Consider the following 13,707-nt stretch of genomic DNA (forward strand, 5'->3'; position numbering starts at 1 on the left):
TGGGGTAAACACCTTTTGGGGGAAAGGCATGATTAGACACACGTAGAGGCTGCATGCCTCGTGACTTCGTGACGTGCATTTGTCTGTGATTCCCGGCATTGACTGCGATAACTGTGAATAGCGCCAGCAGCTAGAGGACTACCAGCTGCTATCTACTATCTATTATCTACTATCTACCTTCTACTGTCTACTGTCGACTATCTGCTGTCTGCTAACTGTTTGTTTTTCGCTGATTTGCTCAACCGAGCAGAAGGCAAAGTTTGCGTTGAGCAACTCATTTAGTTTGCAATTAATTAGTGGCAACAGGGTGGCACTTGCCATTGCAGCCAGCACAGGGTGGAGTTTGTGTTTTTCATTAAACTAAATAGATGCGGCTTCAACTTGTTTGCTGCCGTTGTTGTTGTAGTTTTAGTTGTTGTAGCTGTTTGGCCGGCAAGTTTGGAAAGCGTTTTCCGGTTCCGAATCCGGCAACAAAAAAAAAAAAAAAAAAAAAAAGAAAAAGAAAAGCGCTTACTGAATATATTTGTGGGGGGCGCGAAATGGAAATGCTTGAAATGCTTGACCCAATTGGCAGCCTCAGCCGAACGAGAAACATGCAAAACATTTTTTGCGCAGCTTAAGGTAAAGAGCAGAGCTGAGCTGAGCAGAGCTGAGCAGGCGGAGGCATAACTCTGTGTAATCTAGGGTCAGTAAATGATTTTCCCATTAAAATGCATGAGTGTGTGTGTGTGCGACAGAGATAGAGCAAGGCAGTGGGGCACACAGAGGGGGGAGTGGAGGCTGCTTGTGATAAGTAAAAGTTTGTTGTTTCTTGCGGCAGCTGTGCGCTGTGTGAGGATTCAGTGCAACAACTTGGTGGCAGGCCCCGGAGACCTAACCCTGTACTTACACAATTTGATAACCTACTTTTGGCATAATGCTCTAGTAGTAGTTGTTGTTGTTGTTGCTGTTGTTGTTGGTGCCATTGTTGTTGCTATTGTTTGGGCTGCAGTGTGTGTCGGTTGGCAACATTAAAAATTTACACATAATGACATTGACGCACACTTTGAGCAGCTGAGAGAGACAGAGAGAGAGAGAGGGGAGGAGAGCAGGAGGCGGCTGCGGCTGAGGCACACAGACGCACTCATGTCCTTGAGCTTATGTTTTTGTTTGGCATTAAGAGCATGTCGAGTCACCAAGTGCGTGGGACACACACACACACACACATATACACAAACACACACTCACACACACACACACCTTCACATATATCAGGGACAGCAGCAGCTGGTGGAGGAAGGTGCGTGTTGCCTACAAACAGAGACGACGTTTGTGGCAACGGAACTTGCCACGGATGTGTTAGCCCTTGCCACGTTGGCTATCTGCCGGTGGGCGTGGCTGGGCGACAGTTCAGCACAAATAAAATGAAGAAGCAGCTGAAAGGACAGTGAAGTAGGGGCGCTGCGCTCACAGCTTGCCACTTGGGAAATACTTTAAGTCCTTTGCCTTAATAGCCCAGCCTTTTTCAGTCTTCGTTTCAGTGTTCAGCTCTGTTCAGCTCCGTTGATGGCATTTTCATTCCTTTGCTTCCTTTTGCCGCTCGGGTGAATTATTGTCAAGCGATTTATTACGCGCAACGGGCTGTTGCTGCTCCTGCTGCTCCAGCTGCTGCTCCTGCTGCTCCTGCTGTTGTTCCTGCTGCTCCACATGGCGTATGCGTAACAATAATTGTAATAAAATGCACGTAATATTTTGCTATTGCTCTTGGCTTGGGCCAACCCCGCATAATGTCGTGCCCAGCCGAGCAAACATGCTGCAACATTTCCACACATGGCTATGAAATTATTTCAGAAATATTTAACATGCACGAAAAGCGGAAAGACAAATAGACGCCGACGTCAGTTTGTGGTTATCTCTTTAAATGGCTACAAATTCGTTTTCGGTTTGCGCCACTTCATTTGCCACTAACCCCATTAGCCGCTCTGTCAGCCGTCACGCTGTCAGCTGATTAGCATCAGGTGAGACAATAGTTGAATAAATTGCTGCCGCTGCCCACTTAAAGCCCGAATCATACAATTAAGTTCAATTGCCCCACTGATCGCCCGTGATAGTGTTTTACCTATTACACCTGCTGTTTGGGGTGGCAAAGCAAGCATATTGTTTTTTTTTTTTTTAAATATGGAAATGAATCTGGTAGTTTATATTTTTCAGGGTCAAGCAGATAGTTCCTATAGCTATATTTATAGAAATTTATTTAAATCCTATTTAATTGTCAAATTCGAAATTTATTTTGAATTAAGTTTTTTTTTTTTTTAATTTAATTATTTTTTTTTTATTTATTTATTTCCAGGCATATTCATATTTTGCATAATTTTCTTGAATTATATGTTTACTAATTATATTTCAATTTGTTACATATTTATTATAAAAATTTTTATTTAGATTTATTTGTGTAAGAAAAATCTACAATTCTTCAATTATATTAGTCAGCACATTATTTGTATTATTTGTATGTTTATAGTAAAATTCCTAAATATTTTAATATTTAATATCATTTAAGATTTATTATAGTTATATATGTATTTTTTATAAATTTTAATATTTTATTCCAGGAAAATGTTGGCTAACTCTAAATGGAATTTAACCCCATCATTCGACCAGATCTTCTACGCCCACTCTCTTTGTTGTTCTTTTTGTCTTTTTCTGCTCCTGTTTCCCATATAAACTCTGTTTCTTTGTGTGTGTGTGTGTTTTCAAGCCGAAACGAATGCGTCGCAATTTATGCTGACACAGATTTGGTTGCCCCATCAGTTCTCACTGTCAATGCTCAAGACTGTTGGAAATTTCCCTTTTTTAAGCAGACGCACACACACACACACACACACACACACACACACACACATATACACGCACACACGTGCACACAGACAGAGACAAATATTGACCGAATTTCGGCGAATTTGGCCATGTTTTCGTGTTTGGCCGCTTTTCTCTTGCGGCTTTGGTGGCCATGTTTTGTGAGTGTATGTGTGTGAGTGCGTGTGTGTGTGCGTATGTGTGAGTAAGCGTAGCTTTTGTCGCTGTTTTCATTGTCTGTTTAACAGCGTAAATACGTAAATAAAGCATGAAACTGTGTGTATGTGAGTGTGTGTGTGTGTGTGTCTGTGTACACTCAGAAAAAATCAAACAGCATTATATTTGGCATTTACCTTTGAGCCGTCGTCAACTGCAATTGAAATGACTTGGAGCATTTGTGGATGCTGCCGCAGCAATTGCAATTTGAATTGTGGGCAGCAGCGTTTGGTGGTTTGCTCGTGTCCAACTTGTTTGTGTTATTGACACTCAAGAGCATTCACTTACACACACACACACGCACGCACACTAGCACGAGCACACACATACGCACACACGCGCGGATACGCACGCCTACACACGTGTAAGCCGTCGACTATGTATACAAATATACATACATATACATATATATTTATATACATATATATATATATGTATATTTATATGTATGTGTGTATGGGATTAAATATCTTTATGGATTTGTATTTTTGCACTGCGAAGACATCTTATTCGGCGTATGTTTCGTATGCCACTGAGCGCCAGCATTGGCCAGCCGAAGAGTCCTTGGCATTACTGCGAGAGTTGACGTCACTCCGAAAGCTCCGAATGCAGCCGAGTGCAATGGAGAGGCTGGAGAGCTAGGCGCCTGCGCAACGAAGCGAAGCTTTTACAAGAGAGTGGGTGCCTCTCGCTCCCTCCCTCTCTGGCAAATGTTTGTTTACGTTTTTGGTGATTTTGTTGGCCCGGCCACTCCGGCAATCCGCAGTCTGATCCCTGTCCGTGTATGCCTCGCATAAGCCGAAGGTCAGCTCGTCGTCAGCGGCAGCGGGAAAGCATCCTTATCGAGGCAGACTCGAAATGCCAATGCAAAATAAATTGAGGCTTTCGCTCAACCAGTGGCCTACTCCGGCTCCTGCCAGCAGCAGCCCAATTAACCAGCACAGAAATATTCTGCTTGCCGCATTGCCCAAACAACAAATTGAAATAAGTGCAGAGCGAGCGAGGGATAGATAGATGCAGAGGAAGAGGGAAGGCAGAGGTAAGGCTGCTGTAAACAATTGCAACACATTCCAACGGTCAAAGAATTTTCAATTGAAGCTCATGAAATTTTAGAACTCACAAAACATATTTTCTCTGGCCACAAAAACTAGAGAATTATGAAGTTCATTAGCCAACAGACTCTCTATTCCTGGACTTAGTCCAGCCTTAAGCAGATTAACAATGTGTTTTCTTTCACAGCGCAACAAACAGCTTATCCAACAGCTATATTCGATGTCTCCAGCTGTCACTTTGGACATTTTTTGCCCAGTGCCTGGGTCCATTATGTGTGTGTGTGTGTGTGTGTGTGTGGGCGATGCCACTCGATGACTCTGTTGGCATTGTTGGCACTCCTTTATCCATTCACTTGGCAGCCACAAGTGATTGTGGGCCAAGTTGCTCTGGTTAAGGATTGAATAACAATCAACCAACCGCCCAGAGAAACATCATTCGGGCTATGCCTCAGCTGACATCTTCACATATTCCACTCGAAATATTCTAAATATTTACGCTTTACACGAAGCATATTATTTTTGAATTATAAATTGGTTTTACTTGGAATAATACAGGAAGGGTTTTTCCGTGAATTTATTTCAATAGCTTAAGTATAATAAGAGTCGATGATATGCCTTAGAGCACATTTCATTTCACACCAAATACAAAAAATATAAAAAATGTGATTTAAACAAAAAAAAAAAAAAAAAATAAATAAATAAATAAATAAATAAATAAAATCGAAAAAATGTAATATATACAAAAATTTGGAATAATACAATTTATTTTATTTTTTAATGAATATTATTTTTTTTTATAAACTTATATAATAAAATAATGAAAATTTTGAATATTAATAAAATAAAATATTTTATTCTGAATTTTTGCATGCATTACATAACTGTTGTACAATTTGTATATCAATTGTTGCAAAACAAAAAAGCTTACGTAAAATTAAAAATTAAAAATTAAATATTCTGATTTAATATTTTTATTTTTATTTGCGAAAAAAGCTTTTATAAATATTTAAAATAAAATATTTATAATTAATATATTTATTTTTATTTGAGAACTTATAGCTTAAAGTAAACATGACAAAGAGCAAATTATTCCATTAGCCTTCGCTCAATAATTAATTCAAGTCATCTAAATTATCTAATAAAAGAAATTCAATGATGAAAAGTATTCGTCTATCTTGATACTGCCATAATATTTTTTTTTTTCGAAGAAAAAAAGCACATTTACCTGCTCACTCATTAATTGATTTAAATATTGCCGAATTGCCCCTTAATACAAAAATTTTAATACACGAAACTTTTCATTTTTGCACTAATTGATTGCAATTTGCAGCACATTTCGCTAATAAAACCGAAAAGAGAACGAAAACTTTTGATATTAAGCAACTTTCATTGTTTACCATGTGCTGGGTGAGGGTATATAAAGAGTCGAGCTTTTTGCTTTTGTGTGCCATTCGAGTCATTTAACTTGCACTGAAATTGAAAAAACTAATTTGATTTGTTTGCCAAGATACGAGAGAGAAAGAGACAGACACAGAGAGAGAGAGACTCAGTAATTAGTTGGTTTGGCCTGCACAAATATAGGTACGCACATTGAGGCTCGTTTGTCTATACAAATATGCTGAGAGTATCTGAGCAGAGAATGGATATATATATATAGTATATATATATGTGTATGTGGCATGAATATCCATCCATTGTGAGATGCTCTAATTAAGCATAGTGCCTGCTGCAGCATGTTGTAGTTAGTTTAGGTTTGATTTGCCTCCATAATCCGAGTCTACCTGCCACAACACACACACATACACACAAATAAATAAATATATATAGATATGTATGTGTGTGTGAGTGACTTTCATTGTGCTGCTAGATCATATCAGCCGAGCTGCATTCAACTTAAATGCTGATAGAATTTTATCAACTGCATGTCAAAACTTATTTCGCCCATTGTCGATGTGGTTTTTCAGCTGCGGCTAAGTGAACTTTATCGGCATGGTCTGCCAACATCCTGATGTGGCAAAAAAAAAAGAGAGACATGAACACACACACACAGTTTGTGTGGCATATTTGAATTTTATTTTTATCAGCTTCAAGCAGGAAACAGCAGCAGGAGCAGCAGCAGGAGCAGCAGCAGGAGCAACATAATATGAACTCCATATCAGCTAGATATATACATATTCTCATGTGTATATTAACAAGCGATTGAAGTCGAGTTCATTCATCTCGCCAGGCTACGCCTATGTGCATATATATATATATATATACATATATTGCATATACATATATATAAACTGGTAAATATAACAACTATTCGTCACAGTTGGCCCATGAAAAGGTCTTCAAACACTCGAGCAACATTCGAGCAATGCAATTTACGGCTTTGTTGTTGCTCAAATGTGACTGAGGCAACAATTCAAGCTGAAAATGTAAAAAGAGCGAAAGAGAGAGAGAGAGACAGGGAGAGAAAGAGAGAGAGATGGATGTAGGTGAGTGCGAAATTCGATTGCTGATGGAGTACAATTGATAAGATTAACGTGAGACACCCTGTTAGACACCCTGTTAGACACCCTGTTTGAGGTTACATATTCACTAAAACATGCTGGGCCGAGGCAAAATGCGTTCCACGTTATGTATATGAAATAGAAATATTTCTATATATTTCTTATTTATTTTGAGCTATAAATTTAACAATTTATATCTAGAAATATAGAATATACTCAATATATTTTATTTAGTATACATTCAAAATGATAAAGGGATAAAAAATGTCGTGTATTTATTTATAATCTAATATATTAATAATATTGGTAATATACTTAAATTAAAAACGTTACAAATATATTAAATAAAATATTTAATTAAGTAAAACATTTGCTTAAATATTATTAATATATCAAATATATTTATTTTAGAGTATGCATATTAATATATGTACATATGTATATATTATTAAATCAATTAAATATTATGTTATATTGTTCTTAAACGAATTTTCAATATACTCTAATTATATTTATTAATTTTTATTTTGCATAAAAATAAACAAGGCATATAAATTATATTATTTAAATTGGATGACAATAAAAATAAATTAATAGTAAGTCAATAATATTTAACTTTAATTTAATTTATTTTCCAGCCTGTTTTCATTCCATATAATCAATAAAAATTCAAATTAAAATTCAGTTGACGCCTTGCCCCACATATTGCTTTATAATAATAACAATAGCCGTCTAACTTTAGTGCGAGGCTATCTAGTTAACAAAGCTTTGACGCGCCTACTCACAGAGTGCATAGAAAGCTGACAAAAGCAGCGGCAAAGCGTGGCTAGAGTAAGAAGAAGAGCGAGTGCTCCATTCACTCCATTCCCATTCCCCGTTCCCATTCCCATTCCCATTCCCATTTCCATTTTCACTTCCACTGCGATTGTCGTTTGCAACTCCTCAACTTAAATGGATGTGGATGCAATTGTGTACTCTGTTGTCTCAGGTGTGTGTGTGTGTGTGTGTGTGTGTGTGTGTGTGTGTGCTTTGTCAACGATCTGATGCGTTGTCAGGCAACCACATCATCCTGCCTGCAACTTCATCTACAACTCGAGCCGAGTCCCCGCTTAGGGAAACTACAATATAAGCGACCTGCCGCTGCCTCGTGTTGTTGCACGCCCGGGCATGTTTATCAATGTTCAGCGCTTATCGCCGTCAGCCGTCAGCCACCAGCCGCCATTTTGCCAGAGCGGAAACGGGCAGCGTTGTGTGTGTGGCACACGGTAGAGGGGGGCAGCTGGGGAAGCAGGGGGCGGCCTGGCGTTAGCTTGACAACTTATTTCAACATCTTGTTTTTATCCGTCCTTCGTTTCCTATTTTCATTTATTGGCAAAACTTTTTCCACATCTGTGCGAAAACAAGCACAAGGTATGCATATGTGTGTGTGTGTGTGTGTTTGTGTGTGTTTGTGTGCGCCTGTGTTTAGCTGTCGGCAAAGTTGATGGCATTGTTCAAGTAACCCATACATACATAAATAAGTATGCATATAAAATACGCATTCACAAAATAAAATATTCGTGTGTGTTTGGCGAAATATTCTCACAATTTATTTTTTATTAAATTCCATAGCTGATGCATTCGAGTTCCTCCTGCAGTCGAGGACAAACTTAAATAAGCCGAGACCCGGCAGTCGTCAAACCATTTTGGCAAGAGTCAAAGGATCTCATATGTTGCCTTATGTCAATAGCCCAGCACTGTAGATAGCAGGCAAATAGTTCCACTCGCTACCTCTCTCACTCTCCTCCTCTCTCTCACTCTTTCTCTTTCCTACACAGCAATTTAGTAAAAGGATTATGTTCTTAGCTTAAAAGTTGTCACAAATTTAGTGTCAAACTTCTGGTCTAACAACAAGTGATAATCTCTTGAATCAATTGGTGTGTAAATTCTGTAAATCAAATTCAATAAATTTATGCATTTTTGATAAACTCTGTGTCTGCAACATCAGCAGCGGAATTCATTGGAAATGCGAATTGGACATTTGGGGTATTATGATGATGGGTAAATGTAAGTAAGCAGACGACTAGTATCTCCTAGTCGTGCATTTGGGATGTTTACTTATCTCTATTGAAACTTAAGCGACTTCAAAATATGGCTGCAAAAGTATTTTCTGAACTTCATTTAGATACGAATATAATATTCTCTCTGTGACATTTTGTAGAGCAAGCTTTGAGTTAATAAGTAGAGAATCACTCTAGAATGCCATTGTCTCTGAGTGGACCGAAATGTCAGCTCAGTTCGGGCTGCCTGCAGCTCGTTTCTTGAGAGCATCTCAAGGCCAGAGTCAAGGAAGAGGCGACTCATCGCTAGCCAATGAGATTTGATTATTGATTTTTAATTATTTTCATATTATATTTACTTTTACGTAAATCCAAATGATATTATCCAAATCAAATTGACTGTTGAATAGGCTAAATATCGAGTGCCAAAACTTGTATAAGTTATTTGAAAAGAAATTATTATTATTAATGATTTGATATGCAATTGATTAATCATTATATTATAATTTATCAAACTAAGTATATTTGAATGAACAAAACTTAAAATGAGCTCATATGGATATAAAGTAAATTTATTCATAATTTGATATTGTTTTCACAAAATCTTTATTTTAAAATAAATATAAACTATTTATCAGCTCAATTATTACTTTAAAGTAAATACAAATTAGTTATAAAATCAAATCTATTGATTTTTGAATAGGTTGCGCAACGAGTGCCGCAGCTTACTTAAGCGGATTTTATCTGAAAATTCCGACAAAATCTGTTTGCGCAAACTAAGCTTCAGCTGCCGTTTTTCCAACTAAATATAATATTTTTTATATATATTAAATATTGTAGTTATATAAATTTATTTATACATATATGTACATTTAATTGTTGTAGTTTTATTATATGCATAAATAAAATATTTTGCTAATCTTCTAGATTAACCCATAAAACTGAATGGCTTCCTCCCCCTCTCTCTCTCTCTCTCTCACTCACACTCTTTTATTTCGCCAACTTAATTATAAACTTCCTTCAGTCTATAGACAAGTAGCATTCTCCACTCCAATATTATCCGCTTCGCCATTCCTAAAATCTAGGATACTTGAGAAGAGAAATATATTGGCTTTTAATGTGACAGCATTGAGCGGATGACAGAAACAAAAACAAAAAGAAAAATAAAATAAAATGAAAACAGAAGCAAACTACGGGCAGAACGCGTTGGCAGTTACAAGTTACAAGTGCAATTATTTGTATTACGTATACGTAATATGCTCGTAGTCGTGCTCGCATGTACGTCCGCCGCTGTTTAGTTGGCCCTCTGGTGCCTTGCCGGATATTGCTAAACGGTTTATCGCACTTGGTTGCCGAGGGCGGCGCCGCCGACGACCGGAAGCAGCGATATATTATTAATGACTACATATAAGGCACTGGGCACCGCACAGCGGCCACTCGAGCCGGCGCACAATGCGGCGTATGCGCAATATACATGCAGATACAAATATATATATATATGTATGCTTTTATATATTTTATAGCCAACGAAGGAAACGCCAAAACGAAGAAAAATATAAACATTCAGCCCGGCTCGATTGTTGTTGGCGTCACATTTGTAAAAATGCGCATCTTGCCTTATGGCTTAGGCTGTGGCTGAGGCTTGGGGGTTACGGGCTTTTGGGGTTTAGTCTCCGCCATTCGCATTCCCCTTTGAGCGCTTATTGTAAAGCGCCTTAATAAGATTTTATTGCGCCGAGTCACGGGTCGCGCCAGCCTGGAGGAGGCTGTGCCAAGTCGCACGTACGTGTTTGTGTACAACTGACGCAGATAATAAGTTCCATTCATGGCATAGAGAACGTGGGAGAGAGCGAAAGAGATGGAGAGAGAGAGCGAGAGGCAGAGCGATCCCCTCACTTGCCGTTGTTTGGTTGCTTTCCCATTCAGTTAGTCCGCCCTGGCCATCAGGCTCTCCTCTACCCCCTGCAAAGCCAAAAGGATAATGACTGACCATTTTGAGCAGCCTACCCCAATTTGGGGGCACAGACGAGGCACAGTGGAGGCACAGTGGAGGCACTGAATTGGCTTTTTGGGATTCGTTTTCGTTTTCATCTGTGGTTATGTTTGCGGCTATTAGTGTCAAGTAATTAATAAGCGTCGGGTCAGGCGTGAAAGCATTTCAAATGCTTTAACAACTTTTTTTTTGTTTTTTGCTTTTTGCTTTTTCTTTTTTTATCTGCAGCTAAAACTTTAATTACGCTGGATTACTAGAATAAATGTTTATGGCTGTTGCCATCGACCGAAAACATACGAAATTCGTAGCCTTTAAGCTCTGCGCATCAGGGACATTTATAGTATTCCGGGTCGCCCTTCAAAATATTGACAACATAAAATATCATGATAAAAATGTATAAAAAAAAAAAGAAGGGGAAGGGAAGGAATATAAATACAAATATCCACTATACGCAATGTCATGAATTCTTTATGGTGGCATTTTTCAAATATTATTGCAGAAAGTTTTTCCTTTTTGCTTTTACTTTTTTCCTTTTTTGGGAGAATAGGAAACGTGCGTTCGCCGTTTATAAGCTGGCATATATGTATATATATATATATTTGTACATATGTATGTGTGTATGTATGTATTAGCTATAAATCGAATTTGCCCCGATGCTGGAAATACGCAACTGACGCAGTCAGTAGCCTTTAAGCTACTTAGCCATATTTCAATAGGAACAAGAAGCAATATTGCAGACGGGTGTATATGACTGCCCCATGCTCGTTCAGAGTATAAAAAAAAGAGTTGAATTATTTATATTCAAATTTTCAGAGAGAGTCTGCAGTCATTTAATTCTCTACTGTTTTAGTAAAAGCTTTAACATTTTACCAGATATAGTGGAATGACCTGACAGAATGGAAAGACGGCTGGATAGACAAACGGATGGACAGTGAAGCAGGCAAATAGACAGAGAGACAGACGAACAGAGAGATAAACAGATAAAGAGGCAGAGGGACAGAGAGAAAAACAGATGCAGAGGCAGACGGACAGAGAGACAGACGCACTGAAAGTCAGACGGACAGGGAGACAGATGGACAAAGAGACAGACGGACAGTCAAATAAACAATCGGACAGAGAAACAGACGGAGAGAGAGACAAACAGATGAAGAGACAGACGTACAATGACACAGATAAATGAAAGAGCAGATGACCTGACGTATGGACAGCCTGTCTGCCCAGCAAGACGAAAATTCCACAAAAACTAATATACTCTTCTTCACTGCCTGAACGAGTATGAAAACTATTCTCCCACAGCGAGCGACTAACGAATACAAGCGAATGCCCATTGAGAACTTTGTGCAGATAACAAAAGCAACAAAGCGAGCGGCAAGTGGAAGAGCTTAATAATAGCTGTAAATCAATCATATGTGAAAACGAAAATTGTTTTTGCAAATTCAAGAATAAATCAAAACACAAAAAAGAAATTCGCCAGCTTGAAAATATACACACACATGCTCATACATATTTATCAGCTATATATAACCTGGTTGTCATATGTGAGAGTCCTAACCGATTTACGGCAACAAAATTGAGTTGTGAGTTTATTAAAAACATTTGCGTGTTTTACATTCGAGGGAGGGGCAGGGCAGAGCTTTGAAATACTTTTTGACACGGTCTCGGCATAAAAGTATGTACTTAAAATTAATGTACAGCCTGTTACCGTAAAGCATAAAAGCTTTGCGGATATAGTTTTTCATAAATCTGTGCGGGATTTCCGTGCATTTGCGTCGGTTTTTCCATTTTTTTTTCTGTTTCCTTTTTCATTTTTTTTGCGCATAAAAACCACAATGTGAGCTTTTAGTCGTGTGGTGCCTCGACTCACCAAATTAATAAAAAAGTATACAAAAAGAGGAAAAACAGAAAGAAAAGCGTTACTAAAAGGCAAAACTTTGCGACATAACAGTGTTTCTGTTTGACATTGTCTGTCGCGAAAAATGTGATCATAAATGCCCCGGCTGCCCGCCTGTGCCTGCTCCTGCTCCAGCTCCTGCTGCTGCTGCTGCTGCTGGGCCAATGCACTTAAGATGTCACACAAATGCAGCCACAGAGGGTGAGAGAGAAAGAGGGAGAGAGAGAGAGAGAGAGAGAGAGGCCAAGTCCCTGTGGCTCATGTGCCACACTCAACCTGTGCGAGCTGCCTTCCACTAGTTTTACTAGCCAATAACTTGGCTCGTTGCGGCAGTTTTACTTTTATAGCAGCCACCGATTAGTTTCTGGCCAACGACACTTTATGGCCAACATCGAAGATGCTGCCAGCCGAGTGCAGCCATAAAGAATGCAAACGCATGGCCAAGGATGCCCCCTTGCGTATAAGAGCAGTCTCTCCCTCTTTCTATCTCACTCTCTCTCTCTCTCTCTTTCTCTCTCGCTCACTGAGAAACTTGATCTTTAAGATGAGCACTTGAACAGCAGTTGGCCTGGTCAAAACATTGATCTAAACTCGGTCAACAAGTGTATGATGTGTGCCAGCCATATCAAGTGTGGAGCAAGTGTGGGTGTGCGTGTTGGTGGGTGGTTGGGTGGTGCTGCGCCACATTCGTCGCATACATAAGTCTAAAGTGTGCGGCTAAAAAGGCAGAGTCAAGTTGAGTCACTTAGCCACTCACCATGCTGCTCCACTGTGCCACATACGCAGCTCGCCGAACGAGTTCTTTGACTTTGACTAATCCTTTTGCCAACACCCAACACCCACCACCCAACACCCACCACCCAACATCCAACACTGACTACACATTTATTTTGCATGCTGATTTCGTGTTTGACTGGCTTAATGCCTAGCCTTTGAGCTGCGACGACTTTGTTGTGGCACCGCTGTAACCGCATTGTGAAAAAACTCACAAGTAGCAGAAAACCACACAACGACAAGCACACACACACACACACACACACACATGAACGAGCTCATTAGCAGTGCCCACACAGCTGGAGACGATTTGATTTGGTTTTTACTTACATTTTGGCCAAAAAAACATATGTATTTATATATATACATATATTAGGCAGCCCCAAATGACTAAATGCTATTCATTTCA

At 38.9% G+C, this 13,707-nt stretch overlaps 1 protein-coding gene across 6 annotated transcripts in view; it reads right to left on the reverse strand.

The window, feature by feature from the left end:
• Window positions 1–13,707, reverse strand: part of LOC6579709 (kazrin) — a 53,343-nt gene that overhangs the window by 22,725 nt on the left and 16,911 nt on the right. Inside the window, exon 1 of one of the 6 annotated variants that reach the window (XM_002005555.4) lies at window positions 3,189–3,396. The exons of the other annotated variants lie outside the window; for them this stretch is intronic. The gene's annotated coding sequence lies outside the window, so the exon portion shown is untranslated. Of the gene's footprint in view, window positions 1–3,188; window positions 3,397–13,707 lie in introns of those variants that run through there. 6 annotated transcript variants of the gene reach the window in all.

The sequence above is a fragment of the Drosophila mojavensis genome, unplaced genomic scaffold, assembly GCF_018153725.1.
Source record: "Drosophila mojavensis isolate 15081-1352.22 unplaced genomic scaffold, ASM1815372v1 contig_80, whole genome shotgun sequence".
In the NCBI taxonomy this organism is placed as follows: domain Eukaryota; kingdom Metazoa; phylum Arthropoda; class Insecta; order Diptera; family Drosophilidae; genus Drosophila; species Drosophila mojavensis.